The sequence below is a fragment of the Pongo abelii genome, chromosome 6 (assembly GCF_028885655.2).
Source record: "Pongo abelii isolate AG06213 chromosome 6, NHGRI_mPonAbe1-v2.0_pri, whole genome shotgun sequence".
In the NCBI taxonomy this organism is placed as follows: Eukaryota; Metazoa; Chordata; class Mammalia; order Primates; family Hominidae; genus Pongo; species Pongo abelii.
In genome coordinates this window covers 122,353,437-122,375,018 of record NC_071991.2, presented here as the reverse complement: position 1 = coordinate 122,375,018, position 21,582 = coordinate 122,353,437, and the positions used below count along the sequence as shown (strand labels likewise).

Sequence of the window (21,582 nt, the reverse complement as noted above, 5' to 3'; positions counted from 1 at the left end):
CAAAATTTTAACTCTAAAGCCAAGATGGCAAATCGTGTTTGAGTTTAAGTAAATAGATAAACCTATCTGTATTCTAATCTCACTTATAAAATACTTCTGAGAATATTTTGTATTCAGTTCAGGAACAACCATCATTATCAGTGTTGTTCCAAGAATACCATATATGCATCACTACTTGTGTAACTTGCAACAGTCTCTGTGTGCCCTCTCTTATTGTAGCCTCATTTTATTAACTATCTGAGTAAGAGTTCAACAGTACTTGCTTAGTGGAAAAATGCATTTTCTGTCTTTAAATGGTTCCCATTATTTTTAACAACTAAGAAAACATCTGAGCAGATAGTTTTCAAAATAGCTTAAGCTTTTCAGTTGTTGTTGAATTTTGAGCACCTCTAAGACTTGATTTCTTAGATGTAAAATATAAGAATTAAATGAGTTAATATAAACGTTAATATTTCATGGTGTAAAAGCCACTTGTTATTGTACACAATGTAGTTCAAAGAGTTCCTTTTTAATGCTCACTTTTTAAATTATACTTTAAATTCTGGGATACATGTGCAGAATGTGTAGGTTTGTTAGATAGGTATACATGTGCCATAGTGGTTTGCTGCACCCATCAACCCATCATTTACATTAAGTATTTCTTCTAATACTATCTCTCCCCTAGCCCCCCCACCCTTGATAGGCCCCAGTGTGTGATATTCCCCTCCCTGTGCCCATGTGTTCTCATTGTTCAACTCCCACTTATGAGTGAGAACATGTGGTGTTTGGTTTTCTGTTCCTGTGTAAGTTTTGTGAGAATGATGGTTTCCAGCTTCATCCACATCCCTGCAAAGGACATGAACTCATCTTTTTTTATGACTGCATAGTATTCCATGGTGTATATGTGCCACTTACTTTTTAAAATTTATTCATCTCTCCTTTTTTCTTCCCCTGCCACTTCTTTTAACTTTACATTTTCTGTCTGTACTCTGCTGCAAAGTCCATACTACTGAACATCTGGGACTTGGTTTGTTAGTGCCTAGAAGTTTTACATGAACATCAAATATACAGAAGATAAATCCCAGTGACTTTTTAGTTCTTCTTCCCATATTAGGAAAAACTAGAATATGTTTCTCTTAAATCGTCAATGACATGTTTTTCTCTTCCTACTCAGCCCATTGATTCAATGATTTCTAAAATTCTAGACAAGTTTTATCAACTGTTCAAAGCTAGTTTTGATAAGCAATAATTCTTCTTTGTTATTTACTGGTTCCTGAATTAACATTTTTGAAAAGCTACCACTTCAAGTCTTTTTACAGTAATTAGGATCTTTGGTAGGAGTTTGTCACTGTCAGGTGACAATCTTCAAGTAGTTAATTAAGGATCCTTTCTCCCCACCTATGGCATATTGGAAATGTACCTATAAATATTTCATCTTAAAATTAAAATTTCAATATTTCTTATGGCTTCTAATTTTGGTTTTAGATGACTTCTTGTACATTGGTAAGTACTATCCTCATTTTCTTTTACCATTCCTTAACTGCTATTTTATGCATCTTACAACTTTATATTAAGAATATAGAAGACATTAGTCTTAATTCATGAAAATTTATAGTTATGGAAAAGTTTTTAAAAGCAACACCTGGCTGGGCATGGTGGTGTGCAACTGTAATCCCAGCAACTCTAGAGGGTGAGGCAGGAGGATCACTTGCGCACAGGAGTTCAAGACCAGCCTGGGCAAAACAGTGAGACCCTATCTCTTAAAAAAAATTAAGAAATAAAGGTCCAACACCTGAATTCTTCGTCTTATTTTTGGTATTTCAAAACAAGCAAGTTTTTGTCTAATAATTTGCTTTAGAATAACAAGTTTTAATAGACAAATCAAAACATCTGAAATTCATTTCTCTGGTGTGGGATAATTACTAGAGCTTCTACAATTTTTTTGAGTGAGTAATTTTCTCATCATACAATATCTACTTTTAGACATAATAGGGAAGGTATTCTTTATATTATTTCTTTTTAGGATTCTCAAAAATTCTCTCATAATAACATTCGATTGCTGATTCATTTAGCCCCGTGGTTCTGCCCTACTTTCTCCATGTTTATACTCTTAGCAGGGAGCTGCTAATGTTCCTCAAAATATATAATAAACTATTGTCAGCTGGCAGTCAAAGTAGTTACATACCTGAAGTTATTATATGTGAGGCAATTTTGCATTAATACTAACATACACTGACAGATTTTATGAAACATTTATTTAACATAAATCTTACTGAACCAATTAATTGTTTTACTATGGAATTTTTATTTTAAAGATAGGTGCATATTGAAAAGTCAACAACAATTTGTTTCAAATGCATTTTTTTTCTTTTAAACAAGTAATAGAATATGTCATGTGGTCAGATTTACAAGTGCACAACTCATAGGTGAGCTCTTATCTAACCTAAGTTCTTGCCTTAGCAGATCCCCTGCGCTTACTGGCAGAGTAGGCTTTTGGGGAGAACTCCACCTCTATAACCTTGTTCCTTAACACTGTACCCAAGATATTACAATGAAGAAAGATAATCTCATAGAATTATTTTCAAAATAAAACAAAAACTTTGGAAATATTGACTATAGTTCAATCATCTGTTTTGCAAATGAAGTAACGGCAGGCCTCTCCCTCTTAGCTATAATGACTTCTACATTGTTAGCTCCTCCTCATCTAAGAAAAAAAAATAATCAAAACCAAATCTTCATGTACAATATTCTTTTTCTCAGAGGCATTTATTAAGCACTGAGAATCCAGAGATGAATAAGTATGGTTCTCTGATTTGAAAGATCTGTAGTCTAGTCGGGGAGAAAAACGACAAATAACGATCCTTCGCTATACTGATGGTATAATAAAAGTTTATGTAAAGTGCCAGAAAGCACAGAAGGTGGAAAGACTAGTTACCAACCAAACTTAGAGTAACTTTTATATCTGATCTCTTTTTCCTCTGACCTTTTTTGACTTTTAAATAAATACCATTTAAATAGTGATATTTTGAAATTGATTTTTTTGTGCTGTGCTATATGGCATTTCATGAAACAATTTATTGAATTTATAATAGAAGGTACATTGATTCTAGTATTCCCTTATCTAGTAAATCCGTCATTATATTAAAGATAAGAGTGATTGTTATACTTGTTTAAAATATATTTTGCTATTGACCATATTTTAGACATTTTATTCCCAACTGTTCACATTTCACTAGTATTTCTTGGGTCACAAATTTAAGTCGATTTGTAAATAATATGGCTCAAACTTATGAAAACTTTCTATACTTTTGAACTATATCCATCCCAGAGTGGAAAACTTTCAGTCTAAACTTTTCAGTGCATCAAACCTAAAGTGGAAGCTGAACAGGCTTTTATAATGGTGTTTCTATTAAAAATAACGAATGTGTGATAGAGTAACTCTTAGTTAAGCTTTTATTTTACCTAAGCTCTTACCTTAGTAGACACATGCCCTTTTTAAATATACAATAATAAAAATCATTATGATAAAAAATAAAAGCTACTGAGAAACTAATAAATACATTGTTTTCCATAAAATTTTTATGCATGTGAATCATTTAGTCCTCAGAAAAATTCTGTGAAGCACTAGTTATTATCCCAATATTAAATACATATGCAGAAAGGTATTCTGAAAATTTAAGAGATTTGCACGAGAACATACAATATACAGACAGCCTAAGCAGAACTTCAAGTTTTTGATTTTGAAATTTCATAGTAGTATATTTTCTAATCTAAAATATAACATTGTCACTTCTAAACATTTCCATTTATACTTAAATGTAACAGACAATTATGATTCTAAGTTTCACTATATTGTAACATATATAAAATCAATTTAAAATGGCAAGATTTTTATACTTAATCACAAACACACCAAGCATTCATACAACTTACAATAAAATCTTTACAACAAAGACTTAGAAAGAAGAGAAAGTATGTTATATGGACTGAATATTAGTGGCTGTGAGTTTACTACTAATGATTTCACATGCCTATAGATAAGTGGTAAACTGGCTTGGGATTAGAACCAAAACTTAGTTCTGTCACTTACTGCGTGACCTTGGACAAATGCCTTAAGTTATCTGCGCTTCTGTTCCTTCTCTGTAAAATAATAGTACATCACACATAGTACTTTGGTGGAAGATGAATTCTAGGGGAAATATACAGGATGATAGCTGGCATATAGCAGGCATCTAATAATTATTAGCTAATATTAAATTTGCTATAAGAAAAACTATGTTAGGACTTGATATTATTTTTAAAGTTGTTAACACTATTTTTGATAAGACAATCCCAAAGTTCAGTTTTAAGACATTATGCATTTGTTCTGCCTGTAAATATAAAATAGCTAATTAATTTAACAAAGTATTTTCCCTTTGAATAATACATGTTTAAAGAGAGCTTAGCTGGAGACTATTCTGTGAGGTTACAGAAATTGAAATTTTACATGAGTATTTTCAACTTTATAGTCAATTGGAAAGCTATTTGTTAACAAGGCTACCAAGGCAGTCATTATCTGAGAGACCAAGATCTGAAGTAATGGGAACCACAAAGAAGTGAGTGTAACATACTAATACAATTTCCCATGGAGGTATTTTCAGACAACTGATCTGAACAGGCATAAGAGGGAAAGTCAAGAAAATAAGAAAAAACAATGCCTTTTTTTTAAAAAAAAAAAGAAAACTCAAAAACTATGCAGAGATTTTGACACTCTTTTAATTCTGGGGTTATAAAAATTGGAATTTGGGATTCTCCAAGTAGGAAGAGGTCTATGGGAAACACTTAATGCTTTCAGTTAAGAACTTGAGAGGGCTGTTCTCTAGTGTAGGGGCAAACTGGAATTAAAATAGTTCTTAAAAATCCTGAAATTATTTCAATTCATATATGAATAAAGATGATCTTGCCTACTAGAAAATTAGATCCTCTCTGGAGGAAGAAAACATCATCTCTAGCCTCTATAACTTTTCACCAGATAGGAGCTTTAAAATAACTGATCGTGTTAAAGAAATAGATAAGAAAGTGGAAAATTTTACTCAGAAACAAACTAATTAAAATAATCCATTGGAAATTTTAGAAAATAAAAAATGCAATAAATCAAATTATAAATTTAATAGCTATGTTTCGTTAATGATTAGACACTACAAAAAAGATTATTAACTAGGAAACAGATAAGTAGAAAAATAAACAGATTGAAACAAAGTTAGAAAAATAATTTTAAAATATATAAAGAAAATGAGTTTCATAATTGAAAATATCTAATGCATATAATAGGAGTTCAGAAAGGAACAGAAAGAAACAATATTTGAAAATATATTGGGCAGATAAAACCAGACAACAACATCAAACCTGTAAAAGATATCAAAAAGCTTTAAGATCAAATAGAATAAAGAAAAAACACACACAGACACGTTGGCTGTACACTTGGTGAAAAAGAAAGAAAAACTTGAAAGAAGGTACAGGGGCAAAAAGGACGTTACATTAACAGGAATGACAGACAATAAGACTGAGAACTCACTTGAGCTGACATAATGTAAGTTGGAAGATGATAAAATGACAGCTTTAAAGTACTGGGGGAAGAAAAGCCAATCTTAACTCCTACGGCCGGTAAAAAAAAAATACCCTTAAAATTACGGTCAGATGAGGAAATTTCCAGATCAATATCTAAGAAAAGTCATTTCAAGGAACACTGTAATAAAAGATATAATAAGGTAGTTCAGGAAGTAGAAGTACAGTAATGTAAAAGGGTGAATACCTTTGGAAATTTGGAATAGAAATGAGGATAAATCTAAATGAATATTCACCGTTCTGAATAATGTCTTGTGGAATTTGAAGTATGTTTCTGTGTATAAATAAATACATAAATATATAAATATATAATAATAAATAAATATAATAATAAAATATAATAAATATATAAACATGTGTGTATGTGTGTGTAGATTTGCATATATGTATACGTTTATATTTGTATGTGTATATGTATATAATTAAAATATATGAAAACAATAGCACGAAGCTCAGGACTTAGACAAGTAGAATTAAAATATAAGGTTATTATATTGTCCAGAAAGTGGTAAAAATATAAATAAAAAGTGAACTGTGGGCCGGGCGTGGTGGCTAATGCCTGCAATCCCAGTACTTTGGGAGGCTGAGGTGAGCGGGTCATCTGAGGTCAGGAGATCAAGACCAGCATGGTAAAACCCGGTCTCTACTAACAATACAAAATTTAGCCGGGCATTGTGGTGGGTGCCTGTAGTCCCAGCTACTCAGGAGGCTGAGGCAGGAGAAGCTCTTGAACCCGGGAGACAGAGGTTGCAGTGAGCCAAGATCACGCCACTGTACCCCAGCCTGGGCAACAGAGTGAGACTCCATCTCAAAAAAAAAAAAAAAAGAAAAGAAAAAAAAGTGAACTGTGGAAACTTCTAAGAATAAGTATAATAAATATATGTGTATAATTTAAAGCTAATAGAAGAATAAAGGAATCCTTAGAAATTATGTGAGTTATTCTAAAAGAAAATAAGAAAGAAGAAAATAAATGAACAAAACCAAATAGAAAAATAGGGGAATGCTCACTTTGGCAGTACATATACTAAAAGAAAAACTGGAATGAAAAATAGGGGGGAAACTACACTAGTAGATTTAAATCCCCCATACATCAATACTTATATTGATCATATGAAGATTAAATTGACTATATACTTCAAATGTTTTTAAAAGATTGTCAGGCTGATAGAAACACAAAACCAAACTACACTGTTTACAAGGGATACATATTAAGTATGAAAAGATAAAGGACAGTTAAAAGAAAAAGGATTTTTTAAAACATGCCATGTAAAGGCTATCAAAAATAAAAAGCTGACACTAATATAAGACAAACCGTATTTCAAGAAAAGGTGAAAACCTAGACAAACGTATGGAAGTAGAGAGTGGAATGGTGATTACCAGAGGCTGGCGAGGTTGAGATAGATGGGGGTGTGGAGAGATGTTGATCAAAGAGTACAAATTTCCAATTAGGATAAACAAGTTCTGATGATTTATTGTATAGCATGGTGACCATAGTTAATAATAATGTATCGTATATTTCAAAATTGCTAAATGTAGGGAAATTTAAATATTTCTCACCATAAAGAAACAGTGTGTGAGGTGATTTGTATGTTAATTAGCATTGCTTGATCATTCTACAATGTATGTATGTATGTATTAAAACATCACACTGTACTCCATAAATATATACTATTATTATTTGTCTATTAAAAATAAAATAATTTTTAATTCAGGGAAAGAACAACACACTAAAACTTATACAACAGAAAAAAGAAAGTAATAAAACTAAAACCAAAAATCAATGAAATGGAAAACAAACATACAATAAACAAAATAAAGAACATTACAATCATGCTCCATAAAAAGACTAACAGAATGATGAACCTCTGGTAACACTACTCAAAAAAAAAAAAAAAAAAACAGAGGGAAAATATGGATGGAAACGAGACAATATTACATAACCCACAAACATTAAAAAATAATATAAACTTTACATCAGTAAGCTTGAAAATGTAAGAAATTGGAAAAATTCTTTTAAAAACTCAATTCCAAAATCTCAATAGGCCTTTATCTGATAAACAAATTCATAATTTAAAACTTAAAAAATAACCAATAGGCAGGGAGTGGTGGCCCACACCTGTAATCCCAGTACTCTGGGAGGCCGAGACGGGTGGAGGTCAGGAGTTTGAGACCAGCCTGGCCAACATGGTGAAACCCCATCTCCAATAAAAATACAAAAATTGTCCGGGCTTGGTGGCACATGCCTGTAGTCCCAGCTTCTTGGGAGGCTGAGGCAGGAGAATCGCTTGAAGCTGAGAGGCAGAGGTTGCAGTGAGCCAAGATCATGCCCCTGCACTCCAGCCTAGGTGAAAAAGAGTGAGACTCCATCTCAAAAAAAAAAAACACAAAAACAGTTCTACATGAAACACATTTTGTGGATTTCCACAATCACCGTATCAATTAAATATTATAATGGATACTCTTTCCAGTGAAAGCAACAAAAATTTAAATATATTTCTCAATTCTAATGTCTTACTGTGTTGGATTTTTATGTATGCAATTATGTCATCTGGAAATAATGACAGATTTTTCTTCTCCATTTCTAGTAAGTGTAATTTTCGGCACATTCACTGGCTTCCGGTATCATGTGGGGCTTGTTTCTAAAATTAATCCTTTTATCAGACTTTTTAAAATGTTTTAAATTTTCCGACTTTTATCTTAGATTCAGAAGGTGCATGCACAGTTTGTTGGAAAGGTATATTGCATGATGCTGAGGTTTGGGGAATGACTGAACCTGTCACCCAGGTAATGAGCATAGTACCCAGTAAGCAGCTTCTCAGCCCTTTCCCTTCTATCTCTATTCCCCCTCTAGTAGTCCCCAGCATCTATTATTCCCATTTTTATTTCCATGTGTACCAGTGTTTAGCTCCTACCTTTTTTTTTTTTTTTTTTGAGACAGAGTCTCGCTGCATTGCCCAGGCTGGAGTGCAGTGGAGCAGTCTCAGCTCACTGCAAGCTCCACCTCCCAGGTTCACTCCATTCTCCTGCCTCAGCCTCCCAAGTAGCTGGGACTACAGGCACCCGCCACCACCCCCGGCTAATTTTTTGTATTTTTAGTAGAGACAGGGTTTCACCGTGTTGGCCAGGATGGTCTCGATCTCCTAACCTCGTAATCCACCCACCTTGGCCTCCCAAAGTGCTGAAATTACAGGTGTGAGCCACCACACCCAGTCTAGCTCCCACTTATTAGTGAGAACGTGGTACATTTGGTTTTATGTGTCTGCATTAGTTCACTTAGGATAATGGCCTCTAGCTGCATCCACGTTCCTGCAAAGGACATGATTTTGTCATATGTCTGCACAGTATTCCATGGTGTATATGAACCACATTTTCTTTATTCAGTGCACCATAGATGGGTACCTGGATTGATTCCATATTTTTGCTATTGTGACTTATGATGAACATATGGATGCATGTGTCCTTTTGGTAGGGTGATTTATTTACCTTTGGGGATTTACGCAGTAATGGGATCGTTGGGTTGAATGGTAGTTCAACCTTTAGTTCTTTGAGAAATCTTCAAAAACAGTGGCTGAACTAACTTAACTTACATGCCCACCAACAGTGTCCTCTTTTCTCCACAGTCTCACCAACATCTGCTATTTTTTGGCCTTTTAAACAAATCCATTCTGACTGGCATGAGATGGTATCTCATTTTGATTTTGATTTTGATTTCTCTGATGGTTAATGATGATGAGCATTTTTTCATGTTTGTTGGCACTTGTATGTCTCCTTATGAGAAATGTCTGTTCATGTCCTTTGCTCACTTTTTAATGGGGTTACTTGCTTATTGTTCATTGATTTGTTGAAGTTCCTTATAGATTCTAGATATTAAACCTTTGTTGGATGCATAGTTTGAGAATACATCTGTTAACTTCCTTGATAGTTTCTCTTGCTATGCAGAATCTCTTTAGTTTAATTGGGTCTCACTTATCAATTTTTATTTTTATTACAATTGCTTTTGAAGACTTAGCCATAAATTTTTTTTTTACCTTTTATTTTAAGTTCAAGGATACATACACAGGTTTATTACATAGGTAAACTTGTGTCGTGGGGGTTTGTTGTACAGATTATTTCATCACACTGGTATTAAGCCTAGTACCCATTAGTTATTTTTCGTGGTCCTCTCTCTGCTCCCAACTTCCACCCTCCAAAAGGCCCCAATATGTGTTGTTCCCCTCTATGTGTTAATATGTTCTCATCATTTACCTGCCACTTATAAGTGAAAACATGTGGTATTTGGTTTTCCATTTCCTGTGTTAGTTTTCTAAAGATAATGGCCTCCAGCTCCATCCATGCCCCTGCAAAGGACATGATCTTGTTCTTTTTCTGACTTAGTCATAAATTCTTTGCCAAGGCCAATACTGAGAAGGGTATTTTCTAGGTTTTCTTCTAGGATTTTTATAGTTTGACGTCTTACATTTAAGTCTCTAATACACCTCTAGGTAATTTTTGTATATAGTAATAAGTAGGCATCCAGTTTCAATCTTTTAATCTTAATCACAGAGAGTCTTAAGTAAGGCTGCTCAGAAAACATGTGTCTCCTGAAGTTAGGTGGGGGATGATTGACTGGAAAATCTAATGGGCAGAGACACCAGACAGCTGTGCCAGTGGTGCAAAGTGAGCAAAAGAAAGGTTACTGCCATGTTAGGCCTTACTTACAGCCGGTGTTTGCTTGTGGTAAAAAAAGGCATGAGTGTTTCCAATGGACCTGTAGTGGAACATGTGAGAGAAAACTCAACTGAAGCCATTGTAGGATGCTCTATAGGGAAAATAATGATAATGAATACTTACACCACAGTTCTATGGGATGGATAGATGGACAGATCAGATGATCTGATAGGTCTTTAGATAGAAAGTTTCCTCTCAGCATATCAATGAAATTAGTTCTACTTATTACCATCTCCATTTTCAGATAAAGAAAATGAAGCAAGGGATATTAAATAACTTGTGCAAGGTCACACAACTAGTAAGCAGTAGAATCAGGATTTGAACTCCAGCACCCCAGCTCAGTTATCTTAAACGCCACGCTCTGCTGGATACACAGAGAAAGTTTAAGTAAAGCAGACCACCAGAAAACCAGGAAGCGGGTAGTAGGAAGGTAGAAGGCCAGGCAGAGAAAATTGCATTACCTGCATCACGAGAATCTATGAAAGTGCATATGAGAGGAAGAGCTTTAAACATCTACCAGGCTCTGAAACAGAAAACTAACTCAGCCAAAGAGTCATTTTTCCCCCCCATTTTCACCCCTTCTGTCATTTCCAGTTTGACCCTAGAGGATCTTGGAATAAAATATTAGCCTCTTTAGCTTTTCTTTATTCACCCACATGCTTTGAAAAAAAAAAAAAAAAGGATTAGTTTTTAAAACAGGTTAACTCATATTTGTCAGATTATTCTCTTATTCTGACTAACAAGGATTCACATTACTACTTGCAGTTTATCATAATTTGCAAATTTCTAGACTCTCTGGGTGTGTGCCCTCAGTTACGAAAGGGATTATATTTGGAAACTCAGGATGAATGAGAAAGAGACCATGAATTTGTTGTTCTGTTTTCCTCCTCACTTTTTTTTCTGTGCCAGACAAATTAAATAAACAATCTGAGTTTCAATTCTAAAAATAAAAAGCATGCATTTACAGTTGCCCAAATATGTTTTCATTTTCACACATAAAAAGAAATACTATAAAGATTTAATTATAACAAGACTTTGACATTTGTAGCATAAGTACCATAGGTTAGCTAATGTTCGTGTATCTTCTCTACACAAAGAAATAAACTAGGACCCAACAGGCCAGCCTGAATGCTGTCCAGCAGCTGTCACGCTGCAAATTTGTCATATGGATTTCATAATAGTAGAAATTAGCTGGCAACTCTTCAACCCATCAGGCAAAAACGCTGCCATTCCTTTTAGAATTTTGTAGTACAGAAGAGAAATACTGGGGAAATTAATGCAGTCTTATGGAGGTGATAATTGTTAAAGAAAATGAAAGGATTAATAGCAGCCTGTAGTGTGAAATGTGCAATTTACTGCAAGAATCCATGAATGAGGGTCTAAAATATTACTTTCAAAGGGATAATACTGAAGGCAATCAACAGCTGCCTTTACTTCATTCTACAGATATTTTAAACTTCAAAGTCTGGCTAGTATAAGTGTTAGGCAGACAAAGACTAGCAGGATCCTGTTGGAAAATGATGCACAATTAGGTATTACTAAAATTAAGAGCAATGACATTAACCAACAAGGGTTTTTCCAAAGGAAGAATTTTCCAAATTCTTCTTGGAATGTCAGCCAAAATATCATGTTACCTGAAATCTTCTAACTCTGAATATTAACTATTTAATCTAAAATTTCTCACAGAAAGAGAATATTTTAAAAATTTTAAGATGCATTTTCATCTTTTTCCTGCCTCTGAGAATAGCTCTAAAAGAAGATAATAAACCCTATTTAAAATACAATTTGTTCCTCTAACATTTGGGGTTTAATAGATAAATTCTATTTATGGATTGATAAAATAGAAACAAAGCAATGGAACTCATCTGTCAATACCTAGCTCTCTTGTTCGCTCTTGTTTTTATATACCATAATGAACAGTGACTTCAGCCTGGAACATTCTTTGATTTGAATCTCAGTTTAGACATTCCTTTCTCTAGGAAGAGTTTCTTGATTCTTCCAAACATTAGAGATTTATGAGATAATTTTTGGCTGTTATCTTGTTTTTATTTGTCCATAAAATAAACTGGGACTAATGTTGCCCTAATTATTTTTTAACTTTTAAGTTCAGGAGTACATGTGCAGGTCTGTTACATAGGTAAACATGTGTCATGGGGGTCTGTTCTGCAGATTATTTCATCACCGAAGTATTAAGCCTAGTGCCCACTAGTTATTTTTCATGATCCTCCCCTCCTCCCATCTTCCACCCTCCAATAGGCCCCCTTGTGTCCAGGAGTTCTTACCATTTAGCTCCCATTTATAAGTGAGAATATGAAGTATTTGGTTTTCTGTTCCTGCATTAGTTTGCTAAGGATAGAATTTTTTATGCTTCCAAAAATGCAGGATTTGTGCAATAATATATTAGAAGAACATAAATGTTTAATATTCTTAATGTGCTTTCATAATATCCTATATTTCTTCTCTCATAGTACTTAGCACACACTGTATTGGATGCATTTATTTAATTTTTCCCCTTTCTAATCTTATAAATGCTGAGAAAGCAAAGAACACTGATATACAGTAAGTTCTCCATAAATACACAGAATGAAATGATAGATAAATTCGAATTGAGTATTTATAAAAATTCACATAGTGAAGTTCTGACTCAGAATAAAATTAAGATTTTGGACAGCATAAAAATAAAAGCCAATCAAATCACCAAAAATCAGAGAAAGATGGCTTACAGAAATAAAGCATTTAGAAGATACTTTAAAAATGTGGAAAATAGCAATGAATGTTAACAGTAGACGAAGCACATTCAGAAAGTAAAGTCATAAGCAATATGAAAACTGTGCTAGTTATTTTGTCATAATTTTTTTAAAATATTAAATGAAGCCATTCATGTTGTAAAGGAAGTCAAAAACAGAAATACAGGAATCCAGAACAAGGATAGTGAGTGAAACAACAGAAGAAATAAAATGTGATCTGTTAGAACTTGGGACAGAAGTAGAAAGAAAGAAAAAAAATGCAAAAATGAAGACAAAATTTGAAGGAATGCAAAGGAGAGCAGAAACACGTAAAAATATATAGTAGGGGGCACAGAGTGTAAAAATTTAAGTGTCAAGCGTGAAGAATGGAGATGAAGACACAAATAGGAACAATTAGAGATACTGTAATAAAGATAGAATACAGGCAAAATAATAATGGGAGTCTTGAACAAATGAATAAATATTTATACAATTCTAGAAAAATTTTATTAAATACACATACTAGAAGAACACACTGTCAGCTAGGGAAGTGACCCAGAATGATTAATACTGTGCTACAATCTAGTCAAGTTGTTAGACTTTAACCATACAGAAACAAATAGGAGGAAAAAAATAAGGTAGGATTCAAATTTCTCTGCAGCTATAGAAAATACCAGAATAGTATTGAGCAATATCTAAAAGATAATTAAAAGAGAAAGCATAAGCTCAGGCTTTATTAAAACCAGGATATAAAGTACAAAGCCACATTTTGTAGGACAAGCTGCCCTACAAATGTAATGTTCAATAATTCTAGAAATATTGTCTCTACGAACTTTCTTGAGGATCTATTTAGGGAATTGCCACAGAAATTATGAAAAAAAAAAGTCAGTGAGACAGAAATAACCTAATTACGGAACTTCAACTAAAATAAAAATGGAAATTAAAGTGGTTTCAACCACACAATTTCAATTTCCATTGTTTCTTCTTTCCTCCTGCATCTTTGCATTTTCATCTGGAATTTTTTTTTCTGCCTGAAGACCCTTTAGTGTTTCCTTTGGTGCTGTGTTACTGATTACAAATGTTCACAGTTATTGTTCATCCCAAAGTTTATATATTTCATTTTCATTCTCAATGAAATTTTTCACTCAATAAAGGATTTTGATTGGCATTTTTTTCCTGGCAAGAAGTTACTTGCCAGTGATCATTGCTGCTTTTAAGTTCATCTGTCTTCTTTAAATTCAGCTACTTTTAACATTTTCTTGTATTTCTCTTAAATTTGCATTACCTCTCTTCTCTCTCTAAATAATTCCATTTACATATCTTAAACTCTTACTTTCTGTTTTGAAGTGTCAATGCTCATTCTGGGTATCTTCTTCTAACCAGTATATTATTAATAGTTAATAAACGCTACTCTCAACAGTACTTAATGTGCTGCTAAACTTTTATCACTTATTTCCAAAGTTGACTATGATACTTTAGTCCTAAAATTTCAATATTTTATAGTTTTCAGTTCTCTGCCAGATTTTCTAGTTTATATTATGTGTCCTTTAACTGAGTAAAATTGTTATTTTAGGAGTTTTGATAGATCCAGTATCTGGAGCCCTGTGAATCTTTTCTGATGCTTGTTTCCGCTAGATTTTGTTCAGTTAGTCTTTCCCGTTTATATGCCTGGATATCTTGGATACTTTTATGTTCCAGACCTTGTTTTTGCAAAACTGGCTGCATAAATAATTTTACTTGACCTAAGATGGTGTCACTTTCCTCTAGAGATGATTTATCTTTTGTTTCTGCCGGAGCAATATAAACATGGGATTTCCTTTATCTACTTTCAGAAACTGAAATGTCCCAAAGCTGACTTGAGAGTTTGCAAGGGTGTTTATCTATCCAGTTGACCTTTACTTTTGGGTTGCAGCTTATTGGAAGCCCTCCTCAAAGCTACAGGTATCCACCAGAGCCAAACTCCCCTTGCACGCAGATTTCTGCTCTAGTGATCTATAATAGAATTAGAGTTGGATTATTTTCTGATACACTTAACAACTAATAACTAAAAGCAGAGATTCAATTATAAAAATAAAGAAGCTATTGAAATACTGAAGGAAACTACGGAGAACTTTTATATAAACTTAGAGTGGAAAAAGATGATCTAATCATGACTTGAGATTCAGAACTCTCACAGAAAAGACTGATAATTTTCACCACATAGGAATTTGCCCAACTCATAAGTATTTGAGGGTACAAACCCATGGCTGGGCTCGACTTTTTAAAAGTCTTATCTGAGATTCTTCATCGAACAGAGTTCTGTCAAAGCCAATTTAAAAAGCCTAAGTGAAAAATAACTATTCTTGCTACACTTTATGCAAATAATCAGGCCAAGTACAGTAAGAATAAGTTTATTTTATAAATAAATCAGTTCTATCATGAAAAAAAAAATTTCACCACATAAGAAACTTTAAGAAAAACCTTTTTGCACGTCAAGAAATACCATAAATAAATTCAAAGAGCAACCCAGAAAAAATATTTATGATTCTGTCACAGACAAACATGGACTCTTGCTAGAATATATAAATCTCTAAAAATAAGAAAAAATGAAAAATGGGCAAAGGTTATGGAAATAAAAAAATGCAAGCAGTCTTTAAACATAAACGGATGCTCTAACTAATAATGAAAAAACAGGAATTAAGCCTACTCTGAGATGCCATTTTATCTTACCACACTGGCAAAAACTGAAAAGTTCAAGAAAACACTCCATCAGTGAGGCTATGGGCAAACAGGTATCCTCATATATTGCTGATTGGAATAGACACTGGTGCGATTCTAATTAACAAAAATTTGTCAATAACTATCAAAATTGCAGAAATATTTCACACAACAATCCAACATATGACATATTTCTCACATATACTTGCATAGGTGAAAAATGATATACAGGTTGAGTATCTTGAATAAAAAAAAATCTGAAATGGTTAAAATCCTACATTTTTTGAATGCCTATGTGGAGACTGAAAGTTTGCTGTTGTCTGTTGTTGCTGTTGTTCAACAGCAAGTATTCTGATGATGCTACTGCACTGCTTTGTTACCCTGAACACATCATTTTTTCACTATATGAAGGCTATGTCACATATTTTACTGTTAAGTACTTATGTGGGAATAAGAGTAAAACAATGATTACTTATTGGCAGCATATAAATTCAGAGTGAGGAATGATGGCAACCACAGATTGTTCACAAATGTGGCTGAGACAGTGACATCTTTGCTTTCTGATGGTTCAGGATACACAAACTTTGTTTCATGCACAAAATTCTTTAAAATGTTGTATAAGATTACCTTCAGGCTATGTATAGAAGGTGTGTATTAAACATAAATGAATTCGTGTATAGACTTGGGTTCCCCAAGATATTTCATTAGGCATATGCAAATTTCCAAAATACAAAATACAAAACACTTCTGGTCCCAAGCATTTCAGATAAGGTATACTCAACCTGTGTATGCACAAGCTTATTCATTGCAGTATATTGTCTAATAGCAAAAGTTTACATTTGTAATATTGAAATGTGCACCTATATGAGACAGATCAAGTAAATTATGGTTACTTTATGTGAACTCGGATCATTGTTTTCACTTTCATAGATATACCACAGACCTAACATTTTTATTTATATATATATAATTATTGTATATAAAATTAAATGCTTAGTAACAACATACACTAAAACTAAAACACTAGCATAAATTAACACAAACTCTATAAGTAAGAAAACAAAAACTTTTGGAAGCACTCCACTTTGACTTTGTGTGTTTCTGTACAAACAGGAAGAAAAAAGGGCTTTGTCAAGAAAAGGAGAGAATAAGAGGTTCTATTGGAATATATCATCCAATAATGTGTGTTAGGAGAGCATACGAGTGGTGTGGTATATTTCATAAGCCTTTCAATAACAGAAAATAATTGTATTCCTTTCAGAATTAAATGACAAATTTGGTGGAAATAAAATTCTTAGATCAAAATATTTTTCCTTCAAAATTCCAAAGAAAAGGCCTCTGCCACACCCAAGACTAGACCAGGTTATATACATATACTTACACACACACACACACACACACACACAAACACACCCCTTGCATTTCACCTTTTGTTTCAATATCGTATATATAATTATTTCACTATGAAGTGTCTTCTCCCCCATCCTGCAAATTCCATGATAATAAAGACTGTGCCTATTTTATTCGCCTCTTTTTCATGTAGGTCTGTGTCAGATATAGATTAAGTGTACAGTGAATGAATAAATTAGCAAATGGACAAATTCAAAGAAATACACAAAAAGCCTATGTGTTTTTCTTTATTTTCTTCTGCTATTTATAATTAAAGCAAAAGTACCTAAGGAAAGGTACATTTTGCTCTGTAGTGAATACGCTGTATAGTCTAAGCATATGCTTAAAGGATTTTTTAATCCTATTTTGAATTTAGTACAAATCTGTCTATTCATGAAGCGTTTTACAATCTGATTTTTGTTTGTTTGATTTTGGTGTTTTGTTGTTGTTGTTGTTGTTGTTCTTGAAACAAGGTCTTGCCATGTCACCCAAGCTGAAGTGCAGTGACACAATCACGGCCCACTGCAGCCTCGACCCCCTGGACTCAAGGGATCCTCCTCCCTTAGCCTCCCAAGTAGCTGGGACCACAGGTGGATATCACCATGCCCAGCTAATTACCCTGTCTCTACAGTCTGTATTATAGAACTTTTTAAAAAATTTGGAATAATTTGGATTCCAAGTGTAACTATGTCCATTACCAATGCAAGATCTTGGGCAAAAGTGTAAATAGCAATAATAGCTAACACAAAGTGCTCCGTTTTGTGTCAGAGACCTTTCCAGGAGCTTTATTAAAAATACAAATTAATTCCAAATTAATTCTGTGATGTTATGTGAATTTTATGTGGATGAGGCATCTGAAACAAGCAGAGGTTAAGAAAGTTGTCCAAAGTAAGGAAGCAATGTGGGAGAGAAGAGACTCTTTTTTCTTCAATGTTCAGTTTCCTTTAATGACCCCCATCTCCCTGAAGGGGCAGGTGCAGGCAGGTAGGCGTTGGCAAGAGATGTTCACTTGAAGATCTTGCCCTGATTGAAGGCTTGGCCAACATGCTGGAAGGCTCCCTCCCAGGAAAAGTACTCTCGAACCAGCATCTACATCTCCTCACTGCCAGTATCCAGTTTCCGCCATGTGTATGATTCATAGTCCACCTGCCAATTTGGACTCAGCGGAAAGGCAAGCTCCTGGCCTCAGAAGACCCAGGCTCTAGAAATGGAGCTGCTAGTGTTGGTTCCAAAGAGGATGACACTGGCGAAGGCATTCTTTCTCAGCTTGTCCAGTCGCTGGAACATTCCAGTGATGAGATAGCAGCTCATGAAGATCTGAGTGAGCTCTTCAGGGAAGCGATACTCTTGAGTATCACAGGGACCAGCCATCCTCATCAAAGTGCTCCCAGAAATATGGCAGTGCCACAAGGAGTGTGTCATTGTTGGAGTCCCTGCCGCTTAAATTCATCCAACACAGCCAGGTGCGGCGGCTCACGCCTGTAATCCCAGCACTTTGGGAGGCCGAGGCTGGCGGATCACAAGGTCAGGAGTTCGAGACCAGCCTGACCAACATGGTGAAACCCCGTCTCTACTAAAAATACAAAAAATTCGCTGGGCGTAGTGGCAGGCACCTGTAATCCAGCTACTCAGGAGGCTGAGGCAGGAGAATCGCTTGAACCGGGGAGGTGGAGGTTGCCTTGAGCCGAGATCACACCACTCACTGTACTCCAGCCCGGGCGATAGAGTGAGACTCCGCCTCAATCAACCAATCAATATAAAATAAAAATTCACCCAACACAAAGGTACTCTTGGGCAGGTGAGCGGAGGGATCCTTGGCCTTAGGCTCAGCGGCCAGCACCTGCTTACATTCATCCGTCTCCTCCTCTGGAGCAGGGGCAGCTGCCTTTTTCTCCTCCTTCCACTCAGCCTGGGGCTCTGCTGCTCTTCTTGTGAACCCTGCTTTTTCCGCGGGGTGTCCTTTTTAGGGTGGCTCTCGGCAAACTTTTTAGCATCAAACTGGGCCATCTTCTCACACAGTTTCACTTCCCCCAAGACAGCCCAGAACTGAGACTGGTTAATGCAGGTGAGGAACCAGCGGTTATAATATATATAGTAAATATATTATATATTGTATTATTTTAATATTTTACAATATATTACAAAATATTTTATATGATATTATATATAATATATAAATTATATATAGTATAATAACGTATATTTTATATATAAATTACATATTATAATAATGATATATATTATAAATATAATAAAATATATTACAAAATTGGGAAAGGCTTGGTGGAAAGAAGGTTCTATGACCTGCTTATAGAGCCACAACAGGGTGCGGACGACTGTGATAACAGCCAGTCACTCATTCGCCCACCAAAAAAGTCCTCATCTTCAAGTAAGCGTCCAGCAGCCCCAGAATTCGCCTCACTTCCTCCTTTGCATTCTGAGTGGCCTGCTTGTTGTGGTGCATGATGCCCGTGATGCGGAACACCCAGGCACTGGCTGGGGGCACTCTACCGCTATCAGCAAAGCTCACCCACTGCGCCACCTAGGCTGCTGCTTCGGGTGTACTTCCCCGCAGCTCCTCATTGCTCACATATGGCATTGCTGTCAAACACACAGAACCCACCGTCACCCTCAAATGCTGGAAACTTGCCGGCAGGAAATTTGTGGAGACATTCAGGCGTGCGGTTGGTTTGGCCGAAGTGGAAGTGGGGTGGTGCGGACAGCACATGGACCTGAGCCCCGCTGTACTGAGCATCAATGAGGGCCTTGAAGGCCCTCCAGTTTTCAGGATATGTGTACAGGGTCCCAGTCGCCATGGTGCTTCCGCAAAGAAAGGGGCGAGAAGACATTCTTTTTGATGTTTAAGATACATACCATCTATCTGTATTTAAAATATATATTCATATGCACAGAAAAGGCATGTAAAAGAAGCTCAGCAGAGGCTACTTCCCGAGAGGACTGCAGGACTTAGGATCTACAGTGAGAGGAGGATTAATATTTTACTATAAATGTTTATCTTTGTAGTGTTTGAAAGGTTTACGATGTGCATATGTCATATTGTCAGTTAAAAGAAGAGACAGAGCAAATCCTACCTACCCTGAAATGTGTGTTTTGTTCCACTTGGCAAGGAATGCCAAATAAAGGGAGGAAAGCCAAGGCCCAAATTGTCAATATCACAGTCTTGCACATGGCCAGCCCTGTTTAGCAAAGAAAGTATTTCGGATAATTTATAAACATCAAAATACGTATTTTATAAATTTTATATCTATGCCTTTGGAGAAAAATATACTACAAAACAAAGTGTAGCTTGTATCATTTTATTTGAATTATTTTACATATTGATTTACTTTAGAAAGCCATTGTGAAATGTGCTTCTACTGTAATATACGACTGTGTGTGGTCACTTTATTAACAGAATAATTGCATTGTGCTTTTTTTTTCCACGTGTACTGCTACTCAGAAGTATTTCTTTGAAAACAGCACTGATGTTTTGATCCCCAGAATTCAAGTCTTGTAATCATTCAACATCAAATAGAGAGCAAATCTCATCATTTTCAAAGCTACTCTGAGGTGTTATTATGGAATATCATTCTAAGATATTGTTTCACCGTCAGAAAAACTCCTGTAAGAAAGAATTAGTCTATTTGTCTATTTCAAAAGGAGTTTTTTTAAAAAGGTGAAATCTGAAAAACAAAACAAAAAATGACTTAGGACAAGACTTGTAGTAGGATGAGCCACTGTTATTTTGCCTTCTGCTTGATCCAACTCACAAAAGAAATACTTGTTTGGCAAATGAGTAAATGGTGGTATTACTTACTGAAGTTGACTATACAACATACTCAAACAAGGATAATTTGAGAATAAAAGGATGTATTATCCACTATCCTCAGCAATCTAACACAGAAGCAGAAAACCAAACACCGCATGTTCTCACTTGTAAGTGGGAGCTGAACAATGAGAACACATGGACACAGGGTGGGGAACATCACACACTGGGGCCTGTAGGAAGTGGGCAGGGGGAAGGAGAGCATTAGAAAAAGTAGCTAATGCATGCTGGGCTTAATACCTAGGTGATGGGTTGATATGTGCAGCAAACCACCATGGCACACATTTACCTATGTAACAAACCTGCACATCCTGCACATGTACCCCAGAACTTAAAAAAAAATGAAAAATTGTTAAAAAGATGCAATGCCAATAATTACTCTATGACAACAGGTGTAAGCTAAGACTGTCCCAGGCATATCAGATGGCTTTTGCTACATAGCATACTAGCCATTGGATTTAAACAACAATAATTTTTTTTAATTTCATGATTCTATGGGTTGCTTAGGAAGATTTTGTGGCTTGGCCTGCTTGGCTGATTTTCTGTGGGCTCATAGACAGAATGTAGGCCAGTTGGTGGCTGAATGATCTAAGATAGCTCCTGAATCATTCTAGGCTCACAGCTCTGGCAGTTGTCAGCTAATGTGCAGCTTGT

At 35.1% G+C, this 21,582-nt stretch overlaps 1 long non-coding RNA gene and 1 pseudogene across 3 annotated transcripts in view; both read right to left on the bottom strand.

The window, feature by feature from the left end:
• Positions 1 to 21,582, bottom strand: part of LOC103891201 (uncharacterized) — a 99,023-nt gene that overhangs the window by 70,944 nt on the left and 6,497 nt on the right. The window contains exon 1 of one of the 3 annotated variants that reach the window (XR_008527227.1): positions 5,534 to 5,765. The exons of 1 other annotated variant lie outside the window; for it this stretch is intronic. This is a non-coding gene — a long non-coding RNA (uncharacterized LOC103891201). Of the gene's footprint in view, positions 1 to 4,069; positions 5,075 to 5,533; positions 5,766 to 21,582 lie in introns of those variants that run through there. One more of the 3 variants, XR_008527230.2, reaches the window with a different exon arrangement.
• LOC100433285 (elongation factor 1-gamma-like) lies at positions 18,288 to 19,933 on the bottom strand (annotated as a pseudogene).